This window comes from Piliocolobus tephrosceles, chromosome 6, assembly GCF_002776525.5.
Source record: "Piliocolobus tephrosceles isolate RC106 chromosome 6, ASM277652v3, whole genome shotgun sequence".
Classification (NCBI taxonomy): Eukaryota; Metazoa; Chordata; class Mammalia; order Primates; family Cercopithecidae; genus Piliocolobus; species Piliocolobus tephrosceles.
The window spans coordinates 33,143,330-33,155,980 of NC_045439.1; the positions used below are offsets into that span (position 1 = coordinate 33,143,330).

General features: G+C 39.1%; 1 protein-coding gene across 10 annotated transcripts in view; it reads left to right on the forward strand.

The window, feature by feature from the left end:
• The window catches only part of NUMB (NUMB endocytic adaptor protein), a 198,596-nt gene that overhangs the window by 88,394 nt on the left and 97,551 nt on the right, over nucleotides 1-12,651 (forward strand). For 7 of the 10 annotated variants that reach the window (XR_002724690.1, XM_023183267.1, XM_023183328.1 and 4 more), the window contains one exon: nucleotides 7,883-7,967. The exons of the other annotated variants lie outside the window; for them this stretch is intronic. The gene's annotated coding sequence lies outside the window, so the exon portion shown is untranslated. The remainder of the gene's footprint in view (nucleotides 1-7,882; nucleotides 7,968-12,651) is intronic. 10 annotated transcript variants of the gene reach the window in all.

Genomic DNA, 12,651 nt, shown 5'->3' on the forward strand with positions numbered 1-12,651 from the left:
GATTGTAAACTCAAGGAAATGATAGTGTGACTTGGATAGGATAAAAGTTAATGTAGGCCAGGCTGACAAGTCATTTATAATCTCTTGAAGCCAGAGGCAGTACCTTAGCAAATAACTTAAAGCTTAGAAGAATAAGGTTTCTAGGCCAGGCGCGGTGGCTCACACACTTTGGGTGTCTGAAGCAGGCGGATCACCTGAGCTCAGGAGTTTGAGACCAGCCTGGCCAACATGGTGAAACCCTGTCTCTACTAAAAATACAAAAAGCAAAAACAAAAACAAAAAATAAAAATAAAAATAAAGAAAGAAAGAAAGAAAAAAAAAAGAACAAAAAGTAGCTGGGCATGGTGGTGGGTGCCTGTAATCCCAGCTATTCAGGAGGCTGAGGCAGGAGAATCGCTTGAATCTGGGAGGTGGAGGTTGCAGTGAGCTGAGATCATGCCATTGGACTGCAGCCTGGGCGACAAGAGCAAGACTCTCTCTCAAAAAAGAAAAAGAAAAGTTAATGTAACTTAAAGGGCTAAAAAGTTTCCTAAAAAAGTGTTTGGTTAACAGTTCTCATGTTGCCTATGCCAATCTCCCATTATAATAATTAGAAGGAAAATAAACATTTAATATTTCTGAAATTGAGATGGATGGAAAACCCTTTGCCAGAATCTAGGAGAAATATTCAATTACTTATGAAATAGAAGGATCTGGACAGAGAAAGACCCACCATTCCCAGATTTTGGCATAAGGTTCTCTGAAAGAAAGAAGGAAAACATTTTATGTCTTTCTTTCCTGTTGGCTATCCTTGGACCTGTAGACACAGGGTTGGCACCAACTGGAAAACTGGGCAGCTATTCTTCTTTCCCAGTGACTTTCAAGCCTAAATAAAATATACAAAAGGAAACTTTTGGCCAGGTGCAGTAGCTCACACCTGTAATCCCAGTGCTTTAAAAAGGCCAAAGTGGGAGGATTGCTTGAGGCCAGGAGTTTGAGACTAACCTGGACAACATTGTAGAGAAAAAATTCTCTATGAACATTTTTTTAAAAAATTAGCTGAACGGCTGGGTGTAGTGGCTCACGCCTGTAATCCCAGCACTTTGGGAAGCCAAGGTGGGCGGATCACCTGAGGTCAGGAGTTCGAGACCAGCCTGACCAATAATGGTGAAACCCCATCTCTACTAAAAATACAAAAATTAGCCAGATGTGGTGGCACATGCCTGTAATCCCAGCTTCTGGGGAAGCTGAGGCTAGAGAATCGCTTGAACCCGGGAGGTGGAGGTTGCAGTGAGCTGAGATCACACTATTGCACTCCAGCCTGGACAACAAGAGCAAAATTCCTTCTCCAAAAAAAAAAAAAATTAGCTAAACATGGTGGCGTGCACCTGTATTTCTAGCTACTTGGGAGGCTGAGGTGGGAAGATCTATTGAGCCCAAGGAGTTCAAGGTTACAGTGAGCTATGATCCTGCCACTGCACTGCAGCCTAGGTGACAGAGTAAGACCCTGTCTTTAAAAAAAAAAAAAAAGAAAGAAAAAAAAAAAGGGAAGCTTTCCTTTCTCAGTGAGACCTAACTCAAACAAACATTCTGATACTGCAAATTATGTTTCTTCTCCCTGACTCTGATATTTCTAAACTCCTTTACCTTGTTCAAAATTGTTCTACAGCTTTTAGCTTTTAACTAGCTATATAATTTATTTATATTTATTGTTTGTCTCCCACACAACTAGAATGTAAGTCCCATGACGGATTTGTTCACTGAAGTATCCTAAGCACCAAGAACAGTGCCTGGCAAGCACAGACACTCAAAAAATATTTGTGAGTTGAATGAACAAAATCTGAGGCTAAAGCCTCATATATTATACTAGTAAAAGCATAGCAGCTTTAACTGAAGACAGGGCAGGGACTTACAGTTCTACCTACTGGGTCCTGCCCTTGCACCTTGTGGCATCACTACAAGGAGCACAGTTTGAAGCTACCTTACAAGTAATGATCTATGAGGTTGCTGGAATATGGTTCACCCATTTCATTTTATCCCTTCTTTCTGTATTACCGAAAGACAGTAATTCCTAGGAAACATCTGGGCCTGGGTGGGTGGTGGTAGATGCTTGCAGTGGCTATGGAAAGGTTCATTTTTTATGGGAAATATACTTCCTAAATTGTAAAGCTCTATTCCAACGTCAGTGAGAGAGAGAATCCTGGTTACAATTTTTATGACATCAGTTGAGAATGTCATGCTAATGTTTTATAAACAACAAAATAAGAAAAAAATCAATAAAGATAGGGATGAAACCCTAAAAGTATAAACAGAATCAGATGAACCTAACTGTATTTCAGCTCCACTTAAAGATAAGTAAAATGGTATACTCTTAAACTCAAGATGAGCAGAAATATAAACAATAATGAATATATAAACTGATGAATAATGAAATATAATGAAAAGAATATAACATATATTGAAGATATATAATACAATGAATATAATGAAATGAATATTGAAATATAAATAATAGTGAATCCTAGTTTCTAGGCTTTTCTTTTGTAGTGGTATGAATTAGCAATTTTGAAAGTGTTTTTTGTTAGTTCTAGGACTGAACAAATGAGTAAGTGTATTGAGGATAATGGGAGTCAATTTTTTTCATTGTTGGAGAAAGGAGTTTTATATATGGAAAGAGAAAAGGCTGGAATAAACCCTGTGATGTTGGATTTGAATGGGAAGTTATGGTTTTTAATATCTATTAATATCTATGTAACATATTATTAATCTATATTTAAATATTTAATATCTATATAAATATAGATAAATACACATATATGTGTATTTTCATATAGATATACATATATAGGCACATACATGTGTGCATGCATATACACAGACATACACATTTTTATATATTTATATATATATGTATTTCAGCTTTGTTTGCTAAGAGGGCCTAGAAACAATTACTTTGCCTCTCTTTTTTTTTTTTTTTTTGAGATGGAGTATTGCTCTGTTGCCCATGCTGGAGTATAGTGGCATGATCTTGGCTCACTGCACTCTCCACCTCCCAGGTTCAAGTGATTCTCCTGCCTCAGCTTCCCACGTAGTTGAGATTACAGGCTCTTGCCACCACACCTGGCTAAATTTTGTATTTTTAGTGGAAACATGGTTTTCACCATGTTGGCCAGGCTGGTCTTGAACTCCTGACCTCAAGTGATCCTCCCACCCCTGCCTCCAAAAGTACTGGGATTACAGACGTGAGCCACTGAGCCCAGCCACTTCTCTTTCTTAACCCATTTGTGCTGCTGTAACAGAATACCTGAGACTGGGTAATTTATAAAAAACAGAATTTTATTTTCTCACAGTTCTGGTGGCTGGAAAGTCCAAGATCAAGGTACTGGCAGGTCCAATTGTCTGTTCCGGAGATGAGGAACACAGTGTCTTCAGATGGCCAAAAAGTGGAAAAACAAGCTAGCTGAAGCTGCACGAAGCTTTAAATCCCATCCAGGAGGGAGTAGCCCTCCTGGCCTAATCACTCCTTAAGGGCCCCACCTCTTAATAGTGTCACATTGGTAACACCTGAATTTTGGGGGCCCTATTCAAGTCATAAAACCCTGTAACAATGAACACACGTAACTGAGTCCTATATATTTCAATATGGACTGTAGACATATAGTAAGTTTCTTTTTCTTTTGAGATGGAATCTCGCTCTTTCTCCAGGCTGGAGTGAAGTGGCACAATCTCGGCTCACTGCAAGCTTCACTTCCCAGGTTTAAGCGATTCCTCTGCCTCAGCCTCCTGAGTAGCTGGGGTTGCAGGCACGCACCATCATGCCTGGCTAATTTTTTAAAATTTTAGTAGAGACGGGGTTTCACCATGTTGGCCAGGATAATCTCAATCTCCTGACCTTGTGATCCGCCCACCTTGGTCTCCCAAAGTGCTGAGATTACAGGCGTGAGCCACCGAGCCTGGCTGTTATATAGTAACTTTAACATTGGTACTGATTTGCTTAACTATACTGTGGTTATCTAAACAAGCATTCTTGTTCCTAGCAGAACATTCAAAAATATTTAGGACTAAAATGGTATATAGTGTTTGCAGCTTACTCTCATATGGTTCAGAAAAAAATGTATGAGATGGACCTGGTGTGGGCTCACTCCTGTAATCCCAGCACTTTGGGAGGCCGAGATGGGAGTCTAAGAGTTCAAGACCAGCCTGGGCAACATAGTGAGACCCCATCTCAAGGAAAAATGAACGAGAAAAAGAATGATACAGCAAATCAGATTAAATATAAATAATTGATGATCTTTGCAAATTTTCTTTAAAATTGAAATTTTATAAACTTAAAAATTTACCTAAAATCTTTTCATATATCTTAGTTGTAATCCAACTTGACTTCATTTATAGAACTCACAGAAATGACAAAAAATTATTTAAAGAAAGTAAAGTAGCAAAGGAAATGCTGATCATGCAGAAAAATTTCAAATTGTTAGCATACAGAGAAGAACCTGATTTTTTTATTTGTTGTTCTGTCATTGCATAGTAACCTCGAACACCTCATGTTCTATATTTATTTGCTTTAAATATTTTTAAAATGGTAGTTCAAGGATTTCCTAAGCATTTCTTATTTAATAAGTTTTCTTAGGAAGGGGCACTTTGTAAAAATTAGATTTGTTCTAGACAGTTGTACCCTTTTATATTGGTGTTAATCCATTAATCTTACTCATGTGGGCAGAGCTCTCGTGGTCTAATTATCTCTTAATGGTCCCACCCCGCACACTACCATTAGATTTCAACATGAGTTTTTGGAAGAGGCAAACATTCAAATCATAGCAAACTGGAAGCACAAGAGTATGGATAAATTTCCTAGACATAATATTGAGTGAAAGAAACAACAACAAAAGGGTAATATTGTATGATTCTTTTTAATAAAATTCAGTATAGGCAAAACACATCTATGATGTTAGTTTAGTTAATTAAGATAGTGGTATCTTTGGTAGGGGAACAGGAAGTGACTGGAAGCAGGAACATAGAGGAGTTTCTAGGGTGCTACTAACGTTCTGTTTTTGATCTGGATTCTAATTATGTGTGTATCTTTGTGAAAAGTAATTGAGCGCTATACTTTGTATGCTTCTTTCTACCTATATTATATCTTAATAAACTATTTTTAAAAGGATTTTTGTATCATATGTAAATCCGTTACTAAGGACACTTTTTTAAGTGTATTTTTCATAAAATGCATTTGTTAAGTTCCTCTTCTGGACGTGGGAAGAGATGTGGACAAAAAATTAGGCTTCCTTTTATTAATCAGCTCTATGTAACTCATTTCACATCCCTTTGTGTCTTACTGCCTTAATTCTTAGAGTTAATTTTTGTGTCCAGTTATACTTTTTCACTTTATAAAGTATTAATAAGTGAATGAGTGAAGTCTTATTTTAAGTCTGTTCTTTTTTTAAATTTTTCAAATTTCTTAGTGTAAAATTCTAAGTACAGTATTTGAAGGTAAGTGGAAATTGAAGATATGGCTATTATTGTCAAATTCCTTTTTGAAAATGTTCTAGGGCCAGGCGTGGTGGCTCACACGTGTAATCCCAACACTTTGGGAGGCTGAGGTGGGTTAATCACAAGGTCAGGAGTTCGAGACCAGCCTGGCCAACATGGTGAAACCCTGTGTCTACTAAAAATACAAAAAATTAGCTGGGCGTGGTGGCGAGCACCTGTAATCTCAGCTACTCAGGAGGCTGAGGCAGGAGAATCACTTGAACCCAGGAGGCGAAGGTTGCGGTGAGCTGAGATGGTGCCACTGCACTCCAGCTCGGGTGACAGTGTGAGACGCCATCTCAAAAAAGAAGAAAAAAGAAAATGTTCTATTAGATTTATTTAGTACATTTTTATTACCCACTTTCCATTTTAGTGACACCTGAGAGACAATGTACACCTCCATACTAACAGAAGGAAAACTTTTTAGTTTAAGTTGTTTTTATATTCAGAAGTTAGGGTTGTTGGACTTCCACTCTTCAAATGCTACAATTTCCATGAAGTCTTTTCTTGTTTTTTCTCTCTAAGTCAGTGATCTCATCCCCCTCTTAAGGCATGTTGCAGTTTGTGCCTCTCTTAAAGCATTTGCAGTATCTTGTCATACAGGCTTTTAATATTCCTTTTCTTGATTATGAGAACCTAGAGCTTAGAGATTATGTCAGTGGTTTTCTGTACTCCTCTTAATACTGAATATTGTGACTGTATTAACACACAGTAGGTTCTCCATCAATAGTTTATCCCAATTGCTGTGTTTCTTTTCAATTTTTTTTTTTTTTTTTTTGAGACGGAGTTTTGCTCTTGTTGCCTAGGCTGGAGTGCAATGGCGCGATCTCGGCTCACTGCAACCTATGCTTCCCGGGTTTAAGTGATTCTCCTGCCTCATTCTCCCGAGTAGCTGGAATTGATTACAGTCACCCGTCACCACACCCGGCTAATTTTTTGTATTTTTAGTAGAGACAAGGTTTCGCTATGTTGGCCAGGCTGGTCTTGAACTCCTGACCTCAAGCGATCCACCTGCCTCGGCCTCCCAAAGTGCTGGGATTAACAGGTGTGAGCCACTGTGCCGGCCCAAATTGCCATGTTTCTAACCTTGAATACCATTTCATAGTTTAATTTTGCTTGTGTAATTTTCTTTGTAAATCAAATATTTAATATATAGCTGAATAGATACTCTGTGAGCACTTTCCGTTTTTGAAAGCCAAATCCCAGTTCTATAACTGTCATTCTATAATATTTACCCTCTTGCCAAACACATATTTTCTTTGGGGACAGAAATAAATATGCAAAACAAATTCCAAGCCAAGTTTTGTTTTGTTTTGTTTTTAAACACTTTGCAGAAACTGCTGTTTGCTACAAGAGAATGAATGGAATTTTTCGTTTAACTTTACGTGAAAATGGAAATAAATATAGGACTGTGGGATTAAACATGGAGATTCTCTAGAGTGTTTTGAAGAAGTTTCCCTTATATTCCATTGATCTTGGTGTTCATTTTCCCTACGACTTTGCCAATGTGTCTGTCTCTTTCTGTTTATTTCTTGTAAATATTCCTTCCTATCAGTGCCACGAGTCCATTATTATTATTATTATTATTATTTTTTAAACCGGGTCTCACACTGTTGTCCAGGCTAGAGTGCAGTGGCATGATCACAGCTCGCTGCAGCCTTCACCTCCCAGGCTCAAGCTATTCTTCTGTCTCAGCCTCCAGAGTAACTGGGACCACAGGTGCATGTCACCATACCTGGCTGATTTTTAAAGTTTTTTGTAGAGGCGAGTTTTCCCTGTGTTGCTCAGCTTGGTCTTGAACTCCTGGGCTCAAGTGATTCTCCTGCGGAGGCCCCCTGAAGTGCTGGGATTACAGGCATCAGCCACTGTGCCTGGCCAAACTGATCCTTCTTGACACAGCACTTCCTGTTTTGGGCCCCTTGAATACTAATTACTGGTCTTACTAGGAATATGTGTAGAATGGGATTTGTGGGAGTTGCTCTCAATAAATAACAATATTGTATTTGTCTCTCTCTTTCTCTCTCTCTCTCTCTCTCTCTCTATATATATATATATATACATACACACACACAATATTTTATTTCAAAGATCGAGTAATTTACCTGTAGATATTTGAGTTTTATATAGGGGAATTATTTGTCATGTATTAGAGAAAATTGTGGTTCTACATTAGTGTGTGGATCTTACAATTGGAGTAACTTGGAGTGATCATCTTCTGTATATCATTATAATAAAGTCTTGTTTTATCGGGAAAATGGGACATCCTCTTTATTTTGTGTATAGGTATTTTGTTTGGAGTTACTATGTCAGTGCAATGCAGCAATAATTATGTTACTAACAACAATTTTGTGAGATGTTTATTATTCTCATTTTACAGATGAGGAAACTGAGGCTTGGTGAAGTTACGAAAGTTGTCCAAAATCACACAACTTGTAAAGGGCACAGCCAAGATTCAGAGCCAGGTCTGTCCAACTTCAAAACTCTTAATCATAACCATGAATCTGAAATAGCTGTGAAGTATCAACCTGTGATAAGCTGTGTTAGTATTAATATTGCTTAACTGTTGTTTAACAATTACTGATAATATTTTTAATGCTGAGTGTTTTTGTCCTTTATAATAATTTCACATATCTTTTCAATATTGTGAAAAGCAGTATAAATGGTATTTAAGGGTTTAGTCTCTGGAGACAGACTACTTGGGTATGAATCCTTTAGCCACTTCATTTACTTGTTGTGTGACATTGGAAAAGTTGCTTAACTTTTCCATACTTCAGTTTTCCATCTGTAAAATTGTGATGGTAATATTATCCACCTGATAGGGTTATTGTAAAGATTGAACGATTTAATACATACAGAGCATTTACAACAATGCCTGGCACACAGTAAGTATTCAGTGAATGTCAGTGATTAGTATTATCATCTCCTAGCAACCAGTAAAGAAAATTATCATAATATCTAATTCTGTATTAGGAAATTTGGATAAAGCAATGTTTAGGCAGCAATGTAGGACATGGCAAAACTTACATAAAACAAAATTAAACTCGAATGAGTTAGATCTAAAGAATATTATTCATTTGATCAAATTCAGGTCTATTATAAAGCAACTTGGGCAACTGCTTATAGATCTCACATGTATAAGAGCCTTACATATATAAGGGCCATACATAGGTCCACTAGAAGTACCCATTGAGCCTAACATGGTCATTGCATTATGAATGTGTTTTGTCTGCCTTCCCCTTCAGAATGCAATTTGTATTTAGAATAAATGTCCACATTTTCAGGTAGTTTATGAGGAGATGGTGTTTTGGCAGCCTTGACGGAAAATTACCAAGAACCAAAACCTTATGTATTACGTAAAATGTTGGCAACATTTTATCACTTGCAGGAGTGCTTATTAGAACTTGCACTATGGTGAATGTGCACACTGAATGACCTTTGAACCAGTGGGACCACTAGTTCAACTAGAACTCAGCCATGAACTGATTATGTATTCTTTTCTCATACTTGTTTATTCTAGCTGTCAGAATCCTAAAGTACTGTATTAACTATTACTACAATTTCATTAAAGTAAGATACCTATGATTATTTACTACTAATAAGTTTATATCTGTTGCATAAACATCCATGAATGGGAGATAATTTGAGCAAAATTATGCAAAAATTCAAAAGCTATTTAAAGATTGGGACCTGCCTTGTATGAACTCCAGAGCTCTGTAGCTTTTTTTTTTTTTTTTTTTTTAATTTTTTTCTTATAGAGACAGAGTCTTGCTATGTTGCCCAGGCTGGTCTGAAACTCTTGGGCTTGAGCAATCCTTTCACCTCAGCCTCCCAAAGTGCTGGTATTACTACCATGCCCAGCCTATAGCTTTTATTCTGCACATACATTTAATTTATTTCCTTCTTTTACAGTATTGAGACTTACTGTCCTTGATCATAGAGTATGTTTTTGGTTATTTGGATATTTAAAATATTTTTCAGCAAATTCTTTTTCTCTTTTTTCCATAAAGAAAAATAAGATGGCCAGGCACGATGGCTCACACCTGTAAGCCCAGCACTTTGGGAGGCCAAGATGGGCAGATCACTTGAGGCCAGGAGTTCAAGACCAGCCTAGCCAACATGGCAAAACCCCATCCTACTAAAAAATACAAAAATTAGCCAGGTAGGGCCGGGTGCGGTGGCTCAAGCCTGTAATCCCAGCACTTTGGGAGGCCAGATGGGCGGATCACGAGGTCAGGAGATCGAGACCATCCTGGCTAACACAGTGAAACCCCGTCTCTACTAAAAAATACAAAAAAACTAGCCGGGCGAGGTGGCGGGCGCCTGTAGTCCCAGCTACTCGGGAGGCTGAGGCAGGAGAATGGCATGAACCCGGGAGGCGGAGCTTGCAGTGAGCTGAGATCCGGCCACTGCACTCCAGCCTGGGCGATAGAGCGAGACTCCATCTCAAAAAAAAAAAAAAATTAGCCAGGTATAGTGGCACATGCCTGTAATCCCAGCTACTTAGCAGGCTGAGGTATGAGAATTGCTTGAACCTGGGAGATGGAGGTTGCAGTGAACCGAGATCACACCACTGCACTCCAGCCTGGGTGACACAGTGAGACTGTCTTAAAGAAAAAAAAAGAGACCTTATTTCTTGTTACTATTGTAAATGGTATATTTTCCCTCTTTGTTTTCTTTGCATTTTCTGTTTTGTTTCTTTCCCGTGCTTTATTTTTTTCTCTTGCCTTAACTATGCTATTTAGGACTTTCAGTACAGTATTCAATGCAAGTGTTATTAGTAGTAGGCATTCCTTCACTTGAACCCAGGAGTTTGAGATCAGCCTGGGCAACATAGCAAGACCCCATCTCTAAAATAAATAAATAAAAACTAGGCAGGTGTGGAAGTACAGCATACCTGTAGTCCCAGCTACTCAGGAGGCTGAAGTGGAAGGATTGCTTAAGCCCAGGAGGTTGAGACTGCAGTGAGCCATGATCGTGCCACTACACTGTAGCCTGGACAACAGAGCAAGACCCTGTCTAAAAAAAAAAATGAACATTCTTATGTTGCACTTAATTATTTAAAGGAAGTACTTATTTTGTTTCACTATTATGGCTAAGGTTTGCTGTATATATGTATGTGTATTTATTTATTTTTATTTTTAATTTTTATTTATTTAAGACAGGGTCTCGCTCTGTTACCCAGGCTGGAGTACAGTGGTGCATTCTCAGCTCACTACAACCTCAGCTTCCCAGGCTCACGTGATCTTCCCACCTCAACCTCCTGAGTAGCTGGGACTACAGGCGGGCATCACCATGCCTGGCTAATTTTTGTACTTTTAGTAGAGATGGGGTTTCACCATGTTGGCCAGGCTAGTCTCGAACTCCTGACCTCAAGTTATCTGCCTTAGGTTATCCGCCCACCCTAGCATGGTGGCACAGGCTTGAGCCACCATGCCCGGCCTGCTATATATTTTTGGTAGAAACTTTTTCTAGGTTAAAGGCATTTCTCTTCCTAGTAGCCCAAGATATTTTTTGTGTGAAGAATGAGTATTGAATTTTATCAAATACGTTTTCTGCATTTACAAGATGATCACATAGTTTTCCTCCTTTATTCCGTTAATGTGGTGAATGACATTTATAATGTTGAATTGCTGAAATAAACCAAACGCTGTCATGATGAACTTTTTAGAAAAAAATATACAGTTGGATTTAGTTTATTAATTTGTTTTGTTTTTAAAAGATGGGATCTTGTTCTGTCACCCAGTCTGGTGCAGTGGTATGATCATAGCTCACTGTAGCCTTAAACTCCTGGACTCAAGTGTTCATCGCACATCAGCTTTCTGAGTAGCTGGTACTACAGGGGTGCACCATCATGGCTGGCTACTTTTAAAATTTTTTGTAGAGATGAGGCCTTGCTATGTTGCCCAGGCTGGACTTGAACTCCTGGGCTTAAGCAGTCCTCCCACCTCGGCTTCCCAAAGTGTTGGGATTACAAGCATGAGCCACTGCACCTGGGCTGTTTGAGATTTTTGCATCTATGTTCATTCACAGGTGAAATTGGCCCATAATTTTAATTTCTTGTCCTTATTTGGTTTTGGTATCCAGATTATGCCAACCTCAAATAATGAGTTAGAAACTATTTTTTTCCCCCTGAAAAGATTTATTTAAGACTAGAATGGGCCGGGCAATCCCAGCACTTTGGGAGGCCGAGACGGGCGGATCACGAGGTCAGGAGATCGAGACCATCCTGGCTAACCCGGTGAAACCCCATCTCTACTAAAAAATACAAAAAACTAGCCGGGGGAGGTGGCGGGCGCCTGTAGTCCCAGCTACTCGGGAGGCTGAGGCAGGAGAATGGCGTGAACCCGAAAGGCGGAGCTTGCAGTGAGCTGAGATCCGGCCACTGCACTCCAGTTTGGGCGACAGAGCGAGACTCTGTCTCAAAAAAAAAAAAAAGACTAGAATGATCTTTTTATGAAAGTTTTGTTGAACTTCTGTTCAACTGTCTGGGTATGGTATTTTTGGGGGTGATGGGTTTAATATTTTGCTGGGGAGGTATGCAGTATTCTGAATGGTTTCATTTAAGATTGTGTTTCTAGTTAAGTCAGTTTTTAGAGAGTGTCTTTTTGTAGGAATTGATCCATTTTGTCTGAGCTCTTTTTTTTTCCTTTTTCTTTTTGAGACAAGGTCTCTGTTGCCCAGGCTGGAGTGCAGTGGTGTGATCTAGGCTCACTGCAACCTCCACCTCCCAGGCTCAAGTGATTCTCCTGTATTGGCCTCCTGAGTAGCTGGGACTACAGGCACACACCAATGTGCCTAACTAATTTTTTGTATTTTTCGTAGAGATGGGGTTTTGCCCTGTTGGCCAGGCTGGTCTCAAACTCCTGACCTCAGGTGATCCACCGGCCTCAGACTCCCAAAGTGTTGGGATTACAGGTGTGAGCCACTGCGCCCAGCTTTATTTATTTTAAATTTTTCTTTTTTTAATAGAGACAGGGTCTCACTATGTTGCCCAGGCTGGTCTCAAACTCCTAGACTCAAACGATCCTCCTGCCTCAGCCTCCCAAAGTCCTGGAATTACAGGCATGAGCCACTGCACCCAGCCCATGATCACTCTTTCAAGTGGCCTTTTCTCCACTTTTTGATAACAAATTTTAGTGAGTAACC